At 46.1% G+C, this 19,269-nt stretch overlaps 1 protein-coding gene and 1 non-coding gene across 4 annotated transcripts in view; both read right to left on the bottom strand.

The window, feature by feature from the left end:
* Positions 1 to 19,269, bottom strand: part of CLSTN2 (calsyntenin 2) — a 593,109-nt gene that overhangs the window by 471,256 nt on the left and 102,584 nt on the right. The window lies entirely within an intron of this gene.
* On the bottom strand, positions 9,805 to 9,877 carry TRNAA-GGC (transfer RNA alanine (anticodon GGC)). Its single transcript has one exon. It is a non-coding gene; the product is annotated as a tRNA-Ala (tRNA).

Genomic DNA, 19,269 nt, shown 5'->3' with positions numbered 1-19,269 from the left:
TTGGTGCAGACACTATGGAGAACACTATGGAGTTTCCTTAGAAAACTAAAAGTAGAGCTACCACGTAGTCCAGCAGTCCCACCCCTGGGCTTATATCTGGAAAAGATACACAGGCCAGGCTACAGAAAGAACTGGTGCACAAGGCAAATCCAACATGCAGGTACCAAGGTGCGAAGGTCAAGTCAAGGGACCAGACTGACCGTTCCCATATCTCCCAAGTTCTCCACTCGATTCTACTGCTAAACCCAGCTGTGAGCTGTGGACACCACCTGGGAGCTGGAGCTGCTCCTTCCATTAAACCAGGAGCCTTCTTTGTCACGGGAGCATGGAGAGAACCCATGTCTCCAGGCTTGGCCTTGCACATGCCTGACAGAGCATGCCTGACAAGTGTGGACTCCGATTTTGCTGAGAGTTGTTTTCCTGCATGATTCAGGCTAATGATGAGACTCAACTCATGTATGTCTCAATCAGACTCCATGTAGTTATTCCTTTGAACCATCAGTTGACCATTAGTATGAGTCTTAACTCTGACTAGAATTTAAAGTCTCTGTATCATCACAGTGTAACTTCCATTGCCTTTACCCTTCCTTTGTTTTTCTATTTAAATCAGAAAATAAAGATAGTTAAATACTGAACAACAACAACATGTTCACAGAAGCACTATTTACAATAGCCAAGACAAGGAAGCAACCCAAGTGCCCATCAACAGATGACTGATTTAAGAAAATGTGGTACATACATACAATGGAATACTACTCAGCCATAATAAAGAAGAACATAATGCCATTTGCAGCAACATCAATGGACCTAGAGATTGTCATACTTGAAGTAAGTCAGAGAAAGACAAATATCATATGATATTACTTATATATGTAGTCTAAAAATAATATGAATGAATCAACTTACAAAACAGAAACAGACTCACAGACATAGAAAACAAACTTACGGTTGCCAAAGGGAAAAGGGAGAAGGGGAGAGAGATAAAGGATTAACAGATTAGGGATATAGGATTAACAGGTACAAACTACTATACATAGAACAGATAAGCAACAAAGATTCACTATATAGCACAGGGAACTATATTCAATACCTTATAATAACCTATAATGAAAAATAATCTGAAAAAATTGTGTGTGTGTATATGTGTGTGTGTATGTATATATATAAATATATATATATGTAACTGAATCAATTTGCTGTATACTTGAAACTAACATAACATTGTAAATCAGCTAAACTTCAAATTAAAACAACAACAACAACAAACAAAACCTCGTTATAGACAAGGACATAGGCCCAGAGAGGAGAAGTGATCCACCCAAGGTCACACAGCGGGGTTGGGACCAGATCCCATCTTCCAACCCCACCAGCATAGGATGAGTATACTAAAAGGGGGGCACGGGGCCGTGGGTAGTGAGCACACAGCTGACTCGAGATAGCTGTGGGAGGGAGGGTGAGGCTGAGCGAAGGCGGGGCCAGGGAAAGTGAAAGGCCGGCCTGCACAGTCCACAGCCCTGCCTGCTGAGCTAGGGAGGCCCTCAAAGCAGCAATTACAAGTATTTATTATGTGTTTTCCTGAAGTCTGCTCAAATGGAACCAAGTGATAGATTAAATGATCCTTCAGTGGCCACACGAGAGGGTGGTGAGGCTTGATTTGTCTCTGCCGTTAAAACCCATATCACGTACGTGTGATCTTTATAACTGTATTTGAGCAGCTGAGGAAGGGAATATGATCCCTCAGTGTAACATCTCACAAGGGTGGGCGTGCTTGTCTGTAAACCGGGAAGCTCTCCATGTGGAGAACAGTCCTTTTCCCTGCTACCAAAGATTTGCTGAGGTCAGTAATTTGGAGTCAGAAAGAAGATGCTTCTCAATGCAGGGTGTTCTCATGTTTGAGGAGGACTAAGGCACTGCACCCAGAATTTTGTGACCTGAGCTTGGGAGTCCCGGCATACACCCACTGTTCTCCTGGCCTTCCCTGAATACTTGACTCATCTCACTCATGCTGAGCCCACACTTAGAATTCCTTCTCTACATTTCATCACTACCATTATTAATAATAATAATTATTATTATCAATTTATTAATTTATGTTATCATATAGTTATATAATATATATAATTATAATAATGTTATAATATTGGTTTATGATGATGATGATGATGATGATGATGTAGCAATTGCTACAGCTTGGAGACTGTTAGAAGGCAGGAATTCTCAGTCTGTAAAGGAGGCTGCTGCATAAACAATTATTTTAAATACTGTGTGATCAACATTGGGAGCAGTGAGCACAGGCTTCTGGGCACTTAGCTGAGTCTCGAAGAAGCAACCTAGGAGACAAAGGAGTTCTAGGCAGAAAGAATAGCACATGCAAAGGCACTGTGGCATAAAACAGCATGGTGCATTCTGGCCTCAGCAGGATTTTCCATCTGCCTGGTGTAGAAAGCAACCCAGTAGGCTGCAACAGTCTGGAAGGAGTTTTTTGGAAAGGCAGATTTTATTTTAGTCTTCCAGCCTGGCAGGAGTTCTGATAAGACAGGAAAGGTGTGGAGAGGGTTCCAGCCTGGAAGAGTTGTGCAGGGGTCTTCCCACCTCCAGCTCTAGGATAACACCTGCCCCAGATCTAGAGAGAAGCCGGGCTGGTGGGGTGAGTGTCAGCCAGCTTCCTGTGTGCTGTCCACGGCCAAAGAATCCTGCAGGATAAGCTAGAGAAATCTGCTACCTATGATTTCAGGAACGTCACAAAGGGAGTGTGTAAACTGAATATCTGCAGTGAGCTTCTCAGTCTCACATGGTTACAGAACGTGGGAGGTTGAATGGATCTGTGGACCTGCATTAGCAACCGACTGATACTCCAGATAAAGGAAACTGTCCATTCACATGCACTGATCTGCCTGCCTTTTAATTTCTTTTATATATATATATTAATTCTTATATATATATATATATATATATATATATATATATATATATATATATATTAATTGAGGTATAGTCAGTTGTGACAATTTCTGGTGTACCTATTGCACTGGTTACAAAATAGAATTTGATCCAGAAAAGCTCACTCTGAGAAAATGATTAACATTATTATTTCCATGTGAATTGAGAAGGCTGGAGTCTTGGAGAAAAGCCGAGGGGAATCTTCCTTCTTGGCCCCCAGGCTGAGTAAGTAGTGTCTCCTTCTGCTCCCCTCTGCTCAGGGCTTCCCTCTGCCAGAGTACTGGTCCAGTGTCCAGTCCTGATTTGTCTACTCCTCTGTAAATTCACTAAGAGCAGTAAATTCACCCCTTCCAGGTTCCCTTGGCACAGAGATGCTCAGAAAATGCTGAATGAGTGACAGGAATAGCACACCCATGAAACTCAGATCCAGAATTCAGTATGTCCATCTGTGAAGCCCAGATGTTTCCCTGTGTTGCCCACCACTACGGTTAACCAGTTACCGCATTGACCACAAGCCTAGTAACCCCCAGTCCCACGTTAGGACGCCCACTGCTGATGGGCCCAGACTCTAAGAGGTTGCTCTAACAGCCAGATGCGGAGCCCTTCCTCTGGCCTGGCGTCCATGGGCTCCTATCACATCAGTCATCCCATCTGGCCCTCCCCTTGCAAGGCTCAGGTCACTCAGACAGCCAGCAGGTGGCAGAGCTGGGATCCCTGGGAGCCGGGGCTTCTGCACATCTGGGAAAGCCGAGGCTGCCCTTACCCTGGCTGAGAGCACGTCTAAGAGGACTTTGAGGATGGTGTCAAGGCTGTTTCTTGTCAATTTCTCAAGTTGGCAGTGGGGCAGCCTTGGTTATAGACATAAAAAGCCTTCCTCCCCTGACCCCCTCCCTTCCCAGTAATATCACACCTGACCCTCACTGCCAACTTTATTCTTCTTATCTAGAGGACTAGCCTTTCCGCTGTCACAACAGTACATATATTACTCCCTTGAAGCCAGGCTATCTACAGAAATAAGGAATAATCATAGAAGAAAGAAGGATAACCACCCTTTATTGAACTCCTCCTGTATGTCAAGAACATGGCTGAGTTATTTATAAACATGTTATTTAGTTCTCCTAACAGTTGTGAGAGGAGTCTCATTATGCTCATTTTACGGATGAGGAAACCGAGGCTCAACAAGATGAAGCAGTTTGTCAAAAGCCGCAGAGCTGGTCAGTGGCAGGGCTCAGGCACGATGCCTATTCCTCCCGAAATCTGCCCGTGGCGCTGTTATTCTTAACCCCATCGCTGAGTAAAACCACTCCGATCCTGAATGAGCTCTTGCTACATGACTCAGAGCCCCTCATTGTTGTTTAAAATGGGTACTCTCTTTGGACATTTTGTTTTCTTAGTGAACCAAATGCTTCTGTTGCAGTTTAGGAAATCAGAGATTTGAGGATTCATGGAAGCAGTGCGGGGTGGGAAGACACGGGACCAAGGAACAGGCCCACTCAGCTGCCTCCAAGTGAGTATCTTAAAAGGGCCAGTTTCTTCACTGCCCACACCCCAGTCGCACCTGAGAAATGAGGGTAATCATATCTATCCCACCATGCTCAGAGGAGGCCACTGGCAGGACTGGACATAACACGATGGTGAGTGCAAGGGCTGGACACTTGGGCCTGAGGAGGCCAGGGTGGGGTCTTGTGGTCCCCTGGGACCCTCGTGTCACCCTCACTAGTCTCCCTGCTCATGATCATACCTATCTCTAGCAAGAGTGTGCCTGTGTCCTAGTTCCTGGCACATGACCTTGAGCCATCCATTCATTACTGAACACATATTTTGGGAGTCCCTATTGTGTCCTGAGCATGGCTCCAGGCCCTGGGGAGACGGCAATACACCAATACTGAAGCCCTGCCCACATGAGCTGCCAGCCTCCCAGGGATAAGAGCCCAGGCTCCCAAGGCATCCACTGTGGCAGGTACCTGGCACATGTTTGGCCACTTAACACTTACCCACAAAACTCTGAGGGAGGAGCCAATATTACAGCTAAGGAAACCGAGACATGGAAGGTTAGGTAAGTTGTGCGAGCAGGAAGCAGCAGAGCTGGGTTTGAACTTGACAGCCTGGAGCCAGAGCTCACACACCACCATCACTCTCTGCTGCCACGTGTCTCTACCTACTTTCCCTCTGATACCAAACCCTTTCTCCTCTCCTCCACAGCTTTTCCAGTTCTCCTTTCTGGTAGCCCCCTTCCCCTGGCCCAGGCCCTTCTGGAAGCACAGCAGCCTCCCTCTGGCCTTCTTGACTCTTCCAGCCTCTGTCCAGCTCCCACTTAGCCTCTCTCACCTCTACGCCATCCTGCCTCCCACCCCAGCTGAGTCCCAAATGGTCCATGTGTATAATACTGGCTATGAGAAACTCTAATTCAAAAAGATATGTGCACCCCAATGTTCACAGTAGCCCTATTTACAATAGCCAAGACATGGAAACAATGTCCATCAACAGATGACTAAATAAAGTTGTGGTATATTTACACAATGAAATACTACTCAGCCATAAAAAAGAAACATAGAACTGGAGACTGTCATACTAAGTGAAATAAGCCAGACAGAAAAAAAATACTATATGATATCATTTATATATGGAATCTTAAAAAAATTATGTAAATGAACTTATTTACAAAACAGAAACAGACTCACAGACATAGAAAACAAACTTATGGTTACCAAGGGGGAAGAGGGGTGGAGGGATAAATTGAGAGTTCAGGATTTGCAGATATTAACTACTGTACATAAAATAGATAAACAGCAAGGTCCTACTGTATAGCACAGGGGATATATTCAATACCTTGTTTGCCCCCACAGTTTGTTCTAACATCCATTTCTGCATTTCACAAAAACTGTCCTCCAGGCCAGTGAGTCTAAACTTTTAGAGGGAATCACTGGCCTTTCTGAGAAGCTAATGAAAGTTATAAACTATCCCTCCTCAGGAAAATGAACACGTGCAGACTCTTCCCAAAGTCAGCACACGCCTTCTGAATTGTCATGATGTCAGCATGAAGATCCCAGTGACGAACACACAAATCTTATTATTGGTCCTCAGTTCCTTAAACATCTGTCTTTCCATCTGTCAGCATTTTCTTCCACCCCAGATGCTCCCTCCATTCCTCTTTCCATCTAATGAAATCTTTGTGGCCCATCAAAACCCAGCTCCAATGTTACAAGTCCAGACAAGAGCTCTCCCTTGACGCTCGCTCGCACCCCCAGCTCCCCTCATGGGATCTCAGCACTCCTTGCCTGGAATTGGGGACCACACCTCATTTCCACCTACCCCAAGGACCCCTCGAGGTCGAGGATACTGGCTCTGTCATCTCACAATTCTTCACCTCACCTAGTACAGGGCTCTGTAGACCACAGGCAGTGTCCAGTCCTTAAAAAACTGAGAAATGGAAGCAGTCGTCCTTATTTCCAAATAGAATATTCTAAGATGCTAATGAAATTGTCATTTCATCATCTCTGTCCCAATAATAAGGCCCCGCTGAGGGTGGACTTCTGGAAAATTTCACCAGACATAAGCCTAGGAAAATTATCTCTTGTCTTTGCTGTCTGTTAAAAATATAAACATTTCATATCCATTCCTCACTGTCATTCTTGAATTCCTACTTGAATCTCTATTTCTTTACTAATAGTAACCTAGTTTATAGGAATCTATGACTTCGAAATAAGGTCAGATCCTGGTAATTAGCTGTGATCCATATTTTGTACATGATAATTAGCTTATAGCTCCAGTGGAAATTGGGCCTTACATTTTTGGGGAGGTGGATATTTTAAGAAAGCAAGGTATTCTTCATGTGCTCTGATCTTCCCTGCTTTGTAAAAGGTTGTTAAAGTGAGAACTATAACCTAGGAGGAAAATGAATACACTGGCTCTCAAGATGCAATTAAAACGGAATGCAAATATGACTAATGAGACGATTAACTTTCCTAGAAATATTATGCAGGAAAAGCAATTCCTGGGATGTAATGTTTCCACGCTAAAGAATTCAGTTTGATGGCATCAGTGACCAAAGGGATCTGGGAAGAAAAGACACTGCTACTGTAAGGGAGGGCATGAAAAGCTCCCATTTCTTTCCAGCTTGATCTGCCAGCTAGGAAACATCTGCTATTGCAAATGCTCCCATGTGGCTCCTGCCTGTGTGCTGCCGCGAGCAATTCTTTCCCAACATGCCACCGCTAGAATGGCCTTAACTCAGGAGTCCAGAGCACTTGGTTCAAATCCCAGCACCACCAGTTGCAGCTAAGTGGCCTTGGATGGTCCATGTCATTGCTCTGGGCCTCGATGTCTTCCTCCGCGAAATGGAGACGGTGACTCCTGTCTCATGAATTGTGGGGATTCCATGAACTTTGCATGTAAAGTGCTCAGTGTGGAGATGAGCAGGCCAGTGTGTCCTGGGGAAATTGGTCTGGAACCTGCAGAGTTGGGAGGGCATAGAAATCCACTGTTCCAAGAAGAAGCTCTGGCATGAGGCAAGGATTCTAGCAAGAAGGATTCAAGAGTCAGCATCCACCCTGCCCTTCAAGTTCAAGCCAAGTAACCTTGGGCATTGGTGTCATGCTCTCAACATCTATAAAATAGCAGCATTTCCCTAAGTCATTTCCAAGGTGCTGATCTAGCAACGCAGCACTGTTCAATGCTACAAAATAGTTCACATTTTTTCCCCAAATACTCTGTTACTAAGTAGCCTGAATTTCTCCAAATACGATCTATTTTCCACTTGCTTGGGTTTAGGTCCATAGTTTAGTTAATTACACTGAAGTTAAACAATCCAATTTGTAGTCCTTAAGGGCCTTCAACTTCTGCAAACTTTCCCCTCGCCTCTTTCTCTGCACCCTCCCCTTCCAACCCCGTTTCATGGGTCAAGCTGAGGATACAGAGCACAGTCCTGTCCTCACAAAGACTGGAGTCCAGTGTTGGTGGCAGATCAGAGACAAAGCCAACCCTTTGAGGCATGGTCTGCAGCAGAGAGTGAACTGGGGGCCCTGCAGGCAGAGGGGGGGTTGGCAGGATTAGGAAAGGCTTCCTGGAGGAGGTGATACCCCAGCTGAGCCTTGGCCACTCAACCAGACATTTATTTATCGAGCACCTACTGTGTACAAACACTGCTCAATGTTGAGGCACATCAAGCCCTGAATGTTACCATGTCACTTCCAATCTCAAGAATCCACAGTGGCTTGCTCGCTCTAGTCACCCGCTGTTGTGCTCATTCAATACATTTCTGCCCCACTGATATGACCTCCCCAATGTGGCCTGCCTTTCCTCTTCTGCTGACGAGCAAGTATCTTTCTTCCCAGAATACTCCTCCATTCTAGATGCCCTCCCCCCATCCAAATTCAGCCCAAAGCCATCAGCACTCCCCAGGTCAGCCTCTTCCCTGGCCTTCCTTCTATATCGATGGCAGGAACCACCGTGCACATCTTCTCCTGATGAGACAGGCATGAGGGGCACCCCAGAGATTTCACTTCCACTCATACTCCTCAGCCTCCTTTGAGGCGGGGAAACATTTCCTTCTTCTTTTACTTTACTGCACCAAGGACAACTCCAGATGCCAAGCAGACAGGAGGACTGATAAACGAGGCGCTGAAAATGAGATGTTTCTTCTCACTTGTTACCACCTTTCTAAGATAAGCAAAAAACCAGAGTGTGCTGTGTTTTCTTGCTCAAGGAGTCGGAAGGGGAAAAGGCATCATTTACTGAGGATCTAGTCCGTGCTGGATGCTGTAGTTTTACCCATCTTTTAATCTCCACCACCACCCTGAAGGGAAGCATTTTTATTTCCTCATTGCATGTACAGAAACCAAGGTTTAAGGAGGTAGGTTAACCTGCTTGGTCTCACCACTAGGAAGGGGTAAAACTGGGATTTAAACACAGCTAGGTAATTCTGAAATCTAAGCTCGTCTTCCTCTGCCAAGCTTTTTCTTAAGAACATATGCCCTTTTCTACTTCCAAAGACTCGCTAAATGCTGCAATCTGGAAAGATAAACAGAGCGTGTTTCCTGTATGGTGGTGGCTTGAAATCAGGTGAAAATCCAGGACCTCCTCAAGGGAGAGTTGGGGCCCTCTGAGCCTGGGTTTAAACAAACAAGATAAGCAGAATAAGAAAATGGTTTCTGGACACTGCCATCCATCTCTGGGAAGCCTTCGATAGGAGGCAGCTAGTGATGAAGTGGAATGAAATTCGGAGGGAAAAAAAGATGAAAATGGAGGTTTACACATCACTGAGCTGCCTTCCAATCTAGAGGGAAAACCCAACATTAATAAAACAGAAAACCTTCAACAAAATCAAAGCCAATTTTTCTGTCAAGTTCAGAAACAACAGTGCATAAAGCTGCAGGCGTTTCCCAGGTGTGTTCCAGAAATAGCCATGCTTCTGAGTTGGGTGGAAATCAAATTTGGGGTAAGCTGGTCCCTGCTACCCAGGCAGGGAGAGCTGTCTCTGTGGCTGCAGGACATCAGCTTTAAGTTTTCCTTCTAAACGCCCTTCCCAGGGCCATCCTTGATAGGGAGTGAGCTGTAGTCAACAAACACTTAATTACATAGGGAAGCGCTTGGTGAATCAGCCTCCCCTAATAGAAGAACACACACACACACACACAAACACACACACACACACACAGTGTGCAGGGGCCCCCAGCCAGACCCACTTTTGTTCTATTAGTCAAACGGGGATGCTTTTGTCTCCTCATTTGGTACCAGAGACAGCAGGCAGGTAGGTGTCAGTGGTGTGAGAAGTGGTTACAAACAAAATTTATGTGGTCAGACAGATCTAGTTTGGGGGAAAGGGGAGGTAGTTAGATTTATTTATTTATTTTTAATTCTTTTTAATGGAGGTACTGGGGATTGAACCCAGGACCTCGTGCATGCCAAGCATGTGCTCTACCACTGAGCTATACCCTCCCCCTTGCTTTTGAAAGTCATTCCCACCACCAGTAAGTGTGTGGTCTTGAATTTGTGCATCTTATATTCCTTACCTGGCCCCTTGGGGTGCAATCTCATTGTCTCAGTGTCTTAGCACCTGTCAAGGAGGGAAGAGCATGCCTAGTTCTTGGCTTAAAGTAAGAACTACACAAAATGCCAGTTTGTAAAGTTCTTGGTATAGGGAGAGTGCTTGATAAATGCCTAGCCTCCTAGCTCTGCTCACTCTCCCCAGATCTCGCCTGTTCTTTTTTGTTTTCTTTTTATTAGATTTGATTTACAATGTTGTGTTAGTTTCTGGTGTACGGCATAGTGGTTCAGTTATACAAATACATATATATATTCTATTCATATTCTTTTCCATTATAGGTTATTACAAGATATTGAATACAGTTCCTTTTGCTGTACAATAGGACCTTGTTGTTTATTTCTTTTATACATAGTAATGTGTTATCTGTTAATCCCAAACTCCCAATTTATCCCACCACCCTAACTTTCCCCTTTGGTAACCATAAGTTTATTTGCTGTCTGTGATAGCCCATTCTTAAAGGCCCAGCTCACCCTCACCTCCTCCAGGAAGCCTGCCCTGACTATTCAGGTCCCCAAGGACCTCTCCTTTCCATGAGCTCTATGGTACTATTGGTCACCACCAGCCCCTCATGGCCACTCACCATCTTGCCCCGTGAGGAAGAAGGATATGTGTGTACTGGGAATTCCCAGCCAGACTGAGTTGTCTGAGAACCAACAGTGGTAACCCATCAGGATTGGGCCCAAGCCTCACTCTGAGTAAGCAGTTAGTAAAAATGTATCCACAGCTAACGCATTCAATCATCCAAGAAGGGTTTTCAATGACAGAGAGGTTCCTCACACGCATTGAGCCCCGACCATGTGCCAGGCACTCGACAGTAACCATCTCGTTCCATCCTACAACAGCCCTTGGAGACATGTATTAACAAGTCCGTTTCACAGATGAAGAAACCGAGGCTCATGGAAGTAAGTTAGTTGTTTCCCCCAAGCCAAAAGGCTCAGAGGGGCGGGAATTGAGGAAGGAAGGGAAGGTGAGATGGGTTATGGCGAGTGATGAAGACGGACGCAGACACGAAGGGCTCCTCTCTGTTGAGCCCCGTGGTGAGTGGCTCTGAGCTGGCCTCACACACATCCCTTCCCTGAGGGCTCCCCACCACACTGGAGGTGTCTGGTGCTTTTGGGATTTGCTGTACACTTCTGTTTATCGTGCCTGGTGAAAGCTAGTGAGAGAGTTACTGTGGCCCTGACCTCTGTCCTCGCCCAGCTGACCAGCCAGTTTATCCTCAGATACAATCCAATGACTCCAGAGAACCAGAATTGGAACTAGATTGCTTTCCTCTAATAAAATTTACAGTGTATACAAATTCAATTACATCATTGTGGGTGCCAACGGTGGCTGAGAGGCCAAGGTCACTTACACACATCCATCACCAGGGTGCAGAGAGTCAGGAGTGTGAAATTACCTCCCACCCAGGGCCCAGAGGCTGACGGAGGCACAGCGGGGACACAGCGGGGCTGCTGACTAGGAGGGCTGGCTTCTTGGGAAGGGGGCTGCCTGTGCTCAGGGATCACCCTGCAGCAGGAGTGGCAGGGAGCCTACCCAGATGCACTGCCTGCCAGCACCACCCATGGGAGGAGTGTGTGCTCACCCCTGGGGGCCCCTGGTTGGCTGTGCTTTCCTGATGGCAGCTGTGTCTGTCCCTACCACATGGCCCGGGGGAGGGAGAAACAATGTGGTGTGCCCAAATCCAAGGCATGCTATTTAATCCTCCCCAAATCCTCATTGTACAGAAGTGAGGCTGTCAGAGAAGGAAAGTGGGCTCAGAGAGGTTAGGTAACCTGTCCAAGGCCACACAGCCTGTAAATTGATAAGCTGTGCTTGAAACTCAGGTTTGTTGGGCTCTAAGCCCACACCAAGGGTTTTCCAAGCTGGAGGAAGAAAGAGCTTCATTGTAAAAGGGAAGCTCAGGGAGGCCAATGCTTTCCTTACAGGGTATTTCCAAACCCACTTCATGGTGGTGGGAGATACAGCTGGCTAGAAATAAGTATTTTAAACAAGTGCTTTCTTTCTCCCCTCCCTTCAGGGAGTCTTATGATCTGGCAAGTCTAGTAAACATAGACTTACAAGAGTAAACTTAGAATGGGGTTGGGAGCAGGTTTAGATCCTGTGATAATTTGATACCAGAAATATTTGAAGAAAGTATTGGCCCTCTGCGTGGGCCCAGCCAGCCAGGCCTGGAGAGGGATAAACAGACTTCAGTTCTCCATCCACTGAGGGTCATTTGACCTCAAGCAAATCATTTAAACCCTCTGAGCCTCAGTTTTCACTCAGGCAGTGGTTTTAGAGAGTGGTCCCCAGACAAGTAGGACCAGCAGCACCCAGGAACTTGAGAGAAATGGGAATTTTCAGTCCCCACCCTCGACCTACTGCATCAGCAGCTCTAAGGTAGGGCCCTACCATCTGTGTTTCCAGCCGTCCAGGGAATACTGGTGCAGTGGCCCTCACACTGGAGTCACCTGGGGAGTTTCTACAACAGTCCTGGAACCCAGGCCACACTCCCGACCAATGACATCACCATCTCTGATGTGAATGAGGTGAGCCCGGGTCTCACTACTCTGTTGAAGCTCCCCAGGTGATGCCAGGTGTGCCATTCTCTGGAGATGGTCACACAGTCCTTGCAGGAAGTGGAGAGCTGGGACTGAGAGCACAGATGGAGAAACACGAGTGTGAACGAGGCCTCCTTATGGCCCCTGCTCCTCCCTCCCTCGTCCTCTGCCTGTTGGGCAAGGCCCAGCGAGCGTGCCAGTGGGGTGTGGATGACGATGAGGGAGCTTCTTGCAAGACGCACAGTGTCCATGGAGGATGGTCAGAAACTGACCAAAGTCAGGGAGGGTTTTCAACTTTGACTGTAACAGGGCTCCAGAAAAGTCTGTGATATTTCATTCAGGTTGGATTGTTTGCCATTCATCAGGAAAAGTCCTGAAGGTCTACAAACGTGTGCAAATCCCACTGGCCCTAAGATTGACGGCTTCTCTTGACAGCCTCTCCCAGAGCAATTTGCCATTTAAAGCCCGATTCTACCAAAGACCTTGAAGCTGTTCCCACCAGCAGCCTGGCCTGGGCTTTGAACAGGTATCAGATGCCGTGTTTCCTGCTCCCTTAGCCTCAGGTCCCAGCCAGGGAATGCTGGAAACTGTGGAAGCCAGGGCAGCCTCCGAAGGCCGCTCTGTGGGGGCTTCTCTTGTGGTTGGTCCAGTGCTATGTTTCTTTCTTTGATGTTACTGAACGTTTGCATCCCTTTTCACCCCTGCTTGGCTCCCTTGCCCTCTTGTTGGGTTGGGTTTAACCAAAGGGAGGTACCAGGAAGAAACTGAAATGGCAGGAGGAGTGAGAGGTGGGAGTGCTCGTTCCTCTGGCTCCCCTTCATTGGTCCCGGTGTGGGCCCTGCTCCTCTACAGAGGGGCTCAGCTCCTGCAAGCCGGCCTCTCTTCCACTGGGCAGGGCCCAGTTACAGCTCCTGCTAACTGCTCTCGCCCCTTCTCACTCAGCCAGGGGTGCTAGCAGCCGCCGTGCTGCTAGGCCTGGGCTCCACTCTCCCTTAAGGGTGTCCCTTCAACTTGCCCACAGTTGTTTTTTGGTTTTGGGGTTTTCTTGACAATAAGTTTTTTATCTGGGAAATGATCCCAGGAAACATTGTAACAAATTGGGAAAGTGAGATAGGGAAGAAAAGGAGCCAATAAAGGTATATTATTTTTACAGTTGTCACTGTGGGTGAGTGAAGCTTAACTCCACTTGGGAACCTTGACGGCCAATGTGGGACATGCCCATAGTTATCCGACTTCCATCATTTACTGGCTGAGGGCTGATGGGTGGAAACTAATTTCTCTGGCACTTTTTTTTATTGTCATTTTTAAAAAATTACATTACAGTCAGTTTACACTGTTGTGTTAGTTTCTGGTGTACAGCATTCAGTTATACATACATATATATATTCCTTGTCATATTCTTTTTCATTATAGGCTACCAAAAAGTATTAAATATAGTTACCTGTTGTTTATCTATTTTACATATAGTCATTTGTATCTGCTAATTCCAAACTCCTACTTTATCCCTCCCCTCCCCCTTTCCCTCCTGGTAACCATAAGTTTGTTTTCTATGTCTGTTGAGTCTTTTCTGTTTTGTAAGTAAATTCATTTGTGTCATTTTTTAGATTCCACATATAAGTGACAACATATGATATTTGTCTTTCTCTGTCTGACCTACTTCACTTAGTATGATAATATCTAGGTCCAACCATGTTGCTGCAAATGGCATTGTTTCGTTCTTTTTTATGGCTGAATAATATTCCATTGTGTATATATATCACCACTTCTCTATCCAGCCATCTGTTGATGGACACTTAGGCTGCTTCCATGTCTTGGCTGTTGTAAATAATGCTGCTGTGAACACTGGGGTAACACTGCCCACATTTTTGAACCACTTGAAACTGCTGTGTCTATAGATCAAAAATGGCCAAATCACTAGTGATTCCACATGGTCCATCTAGCAAAGAGTCCATTCCTTAACTCTCTGCAGTTAGTCCTTCAAAGTGAACCTTCATGTCCTGCTCAACCCCCACAGCAGGCCTGGGTTAGCCTCCGTTCACAGAGGGGAACAGAGACTCAAAGGTCTTCACTGACTGGTCCCAGGTCATCTAGTATGAGGCTGCGAAAATAACACGGTTGAGAGTCTACTGTGTGTCAGTCATGCACTAACAGTTCATACAGGTGACCTCGTGTAACGCCCAAAACCCGGAGCAGAGACTGTTACTCTACCCATTTTACCAGGAGGGACATCGAGGCCTGGCTAAGTTAAGAGCAGCCTTCCCTGATGCATAACCCACGTAACTGCTCTGGTCAGACTCAGCCAGAAGCGAGAGGGAATGGAGCTGGGATGAAGCAGTATCTACAGAGGTCGTGCCCGCCGCCCCCCTCCCCGCCCAGGGCACAGGCCGGAACAGAGGCGGTGGAGACGGGCCTGCAGGGACAGGAGCGAAATTAATGAGTCCCCATGGTTTGGGTTCACGTTGGGCGGGTGGCCTCACTGCAGACCCTTAATCACAGCCCCGGTGGATCCCTTAAGTCTGTCGCTGCTTCTGCCAAGTTCCTTCCCACTGGACTACCTTTTTTCCCCATTTTATTTTATTTTTTTATTTTTTAAATTGAAGTATAATAGATTTACAGTGTGTGCTAGTTTCTGGTGGACAGTGCAGCGATTCGTTTATACACACATACACACACACACTCTTCCTCATTACATTCCTGCACGCTACTGAAGGGACTATCTTACCATTCACTGTCTTCAGTCTCCCTGCTCCCTCTCACCAGGGGACCCCGACATACTTAGTACAAGGTTCGGTACATAATACAGCTTTAGGGGGCAACGGAACCACAGTTGAGAGCGATTAAGTCTGGAGAAAGCCAGGTGAGTGGGCCCACCATCCCAGGGGTCATCAGGGTTACCACTCTCTTGAGGTTTTGCACTGGAGCACAGCCCACCTCACCTTCCTATGACACTTTTATGTCCAGCCACTGGGACCCCACTGTGCTTTTCCTAAAATGATGCAACTGACAGGAAGTTCTGGAGCCACAGAGACCACAGCTCAGCACGGGCATCTCCTAACTCTGTGCCCTGGACTACCCCTCTGCCCCACTGCAGGCAGCATCCTCCCCTTCAGGGAGGTAAGGCTCCCCTCAGAGAGACCGAGAAGATGAAATAAGATAGTAAAGGTAAAACATGCGGTCCTGATAAGCATTTGACAAATGGCTGGTTCTGTTTCCTCTTTCTGAAAATAATAATTCTAGTCTGGAGATTATAATTGCTGGTTTAAGAGGAGAGGCTACAATTGTTTATCACACATTGATTTTATGCACTTGGGATTAGAAAACTTGCCTTGAAAGATGGTTTTCTTGGTTTTACTGTTAAATTTCAGGATTTCCTTGGCAACGGCCTTCCAGAAGACAGAGAAGTCAGTCAAAGGCCACCCAGAGAGGGGAGAGGTGAAGGCGATTCGTTCCTCTTCAGAGCTGGCCCTCTGCAGGGCGTGCTGGTCACTGTGTGCTCCGTGGAAATGCCTTCCATGCCTTGGTCAGAATTAACTCCCTGCTTCCTGGGCTGCCAGGTCCCTTTGATTGAGTTCTAGCCAGTGTCACCTGCGTGGTCTTCCCCAGGAGAGGAGGCCTAGTGTGCAAGGACCAACACAGTGGGGGCTCACCGGTGCCAGCCAGGCAGGCACAGCTGGTCAGATGAGGAGGGAACAGAGATGGTGAAACACGAGGGGGCTGGAGCTCAGAAGACAAAAATCTGGGTGATCTGGAGCTGTGGGCAGGATCTGAGTCTAGCCTTTCCCCTTGGGTGTTGTAGGGCTGGGGGGCTGATGCAGCTGGGGGCTTATGGCCTCAGTAGGAGTGGACACAGAGTTTTCTGGCTCCCCCTCCAGCATGTGCTGAGGCCTTAAACACAGGACCACCCCCAGAGGAGGGGCTCACAGGGCCCCTCCAGCTGGGGACAGAGGCCCAATGGGGCGGAGGGAAAGATCCCAGAGCCTGAAGTCACCCTCCCGAAGTTCACATCCAGCTCTTCTACTCACCAGTGGTGTGGCCCTAGGCAATCTATTTAAATTCTCTGCCTCAGTTTCCTTATCTGTACAATGGGGAGGATAATAAGTCTTTATCTAATAGGGCTATTGTGAGAAATAAATTAACATATAAAAAGTCTGTGGAACAGCACTGGCTCCTGTAAATGCTGCATCGGGTCAGCAGCCATCCTCTTAGCAGGACAGGGGCCAAGTCTGATGGCCATTCTGTGTGCAGACAGGACTTGAGGAAAGCCTTCAGCTCACCGCTGGGCTGTGGGCATGTTGCCTGAAATTCCACTGCAGACCACTCATTACTGCATGTATTCGTGCATCCGTTCATTCAACTCCGAACTAAGCCGAGTTCCCAAAGCATGCTCCATGTACAACCGTGGTACATGAATGGACCAGGGGTTACACTGGAGAGTGTTGTCTTAATGTTATAGCCATGTGTATTTTTAATTTCCTTACTGCAACTTTAAGGCAAGAAATGTCAGCTTTCCATTTAAATAAATAACGCTAATATCTGAGATAAACGTATGTCCCTTCAGAGCGTGATTCCTAGGCATGTGCCCTCCCCTTCCTGTCTCTTCTCAGTCACCACGGGAACAGTATCCTTCTGGTCAATTTTTTATACTTTATACTTCAATTTTAATAGCCATGCCTTTATTTCCTTATAACATCATTTAAGGCAAGGAATAATCATTTCCCATGTATTGCGGTGACAGGAAGCTTCCTTCTTAAATTAATTTCCATAAGAAGTGAGTTAGTTAAAGGAAAATATTACATAAGTAAAAAGCACAGGTGGAAGAGTATATGGCTTAGAAAGAATGAACTACTACTGTCTGTATCAACACAGAGAGAGAGGTGAGACACAGGCGAGATGAAAAGAATGTCGTGGACTCAACGTACACTTTGTGGCATCATTCATGGAAAACTTAAAATACACCCACAAGACAACTGCTGGTATTTTTCATGACTACATGTCTATAACTGTAGTGATATGCAAAACTGACTGAAAGGATGGTGTTTCCCACGGAAGGGGAAGGGCAAAGAGAAGCAGAAGTATAGCCAAGGGGGAGGATACGGCTCAGTGGTAGAGCGCATGCTTAGCATGTACAATGTCCTGGGTTCAATCCCCTGACCCTCCATTAAAATAAATAAACCTAATTATCCCCCATCTCAGAAAGAAAAAGAGAACATAAAATTAAAAATAAGATTAATGGTCAAAGGGGACATAAATTATTAAAAGTTTTCAGTCCTTTTACTTAAGGAGAGAGAAAGAGACTTGAAGGAAAACTAACACGATGCTGGTAATCTGGATGGAAGCAACACGGACTCTTACCAGGTATTCTTGCCTTTTCCTTTATTTTATAAATCTCTCAACATAAATAACATAAAGGGGATGCAGATGCACAAAAAATCACCCAGGAGCGACAGGCAGACCAAGCTAGGCCGGCTGCCAAGGTCCAAGGATGCAGAAATGACAGGCGAGTCCTGGCTCTCTCAGTGTCATATTTGAGTGGTAGATGCAGAAAGGAAACTGTCCCAAATCTGTGACAGGCAAGCCAGGGAAGGCCTCCTGGAGGAGGCGACTCCGGAGCCATCGTTAAGAAATGGGGTTGGCGTTTGCAGCAACATAAATGGACCTACAGAGGCTCATACTAAGTGATCTAAGTCCAACAGAGAAAGACAAATATCACATGATATCACCTATACATGGACTCTAAAAAGGCAACACAAATGAACTTATTTACAAAACAGAAAGAGACTCACAGACATAGAAAACAAACTTGTGGTTACCAAAGGGGAAAGGTGGGGAGGGATAAATTAGGAGTCTAGGATTAACAGATACACGCTACTCTATGTAAAATAAATAAGGATCTACTTTACAGCACAGGAAACTATATTCAATGCCTTGTAATAACCTATAATGGAAAAAATCTGGAAAAGAATATACATATATATACCCTATATCTATATTCTAAAACACTGTTAATCAACTGTACTTCAATTAAAAAAAAAAAGAAAGAATTGGGTTTGGGACCATGGACTGATGAGCAGATAAATAAAAGGTGGTACATCCACACAATGGAATGTCACTTGGCAACAAAAAGGACTGAGGTACTGAGACATCCCACGACACAGATGAACCTGAGCAACACTGGGGTAAATGAAAGAAGCCAGACACAAAAGGCCACAGATCATACAGATTATATGATTCGATTTTTATGAAATGGCCAGAATAGACAAAATCCATAAACAAAGAAGGTCGCTTAGTGATTGCAGGGAGCTGGGGGAGAGGGAGGCTGGGGAACTAGGGAGTGACTGCTAATGGGCACAGGGTTTTGTTGATGGAAAAGTTCTATAATTGATGGTGGTGATGGTTGTACAATGTGGTAACTAGACTAAAAATCACTTAAAACCACTCTAAAGGGGTGGGTTCTATGACATGTGAATTCCATTTCAATAAAGCTTTTATACTAAAATAAAGACTCAAGGCTAGGGTGTGGACTGAGCAGGAGGGATCATGACCGAACACAGCTCAGCCCCTTCTCCCTCCTCCTGCAAAGGTTTCTCTCTCCCACTCAGCGTGATCTACGCTGAGACACGGCAGAGACCCAAGCAGACAGGTTCTTGCCTGCTGAGCTGAGAGAAGCAATGGCACTGATGGTCTAAAATGACACAGGTGTGCTTTAAAACCTTTGTGGGAGATGGTCAGATCCAGCAGGTG

Source organism: Vicugna pacos, chromosome 1 (genome assembly GCF_048564905.1).
Source record: "Vicugna pacos chromosome 1, VicPac4, whole genome shotgun sequence".
NCBI lineage: Eukaryota > Metazoa > Chordata > Mammalia > Artiodactyla > Camelidae > Vicugna > Vicugna pacos.
This window is presented reverse-complemented; position numbering and strand designations above follow the sequence as displayed.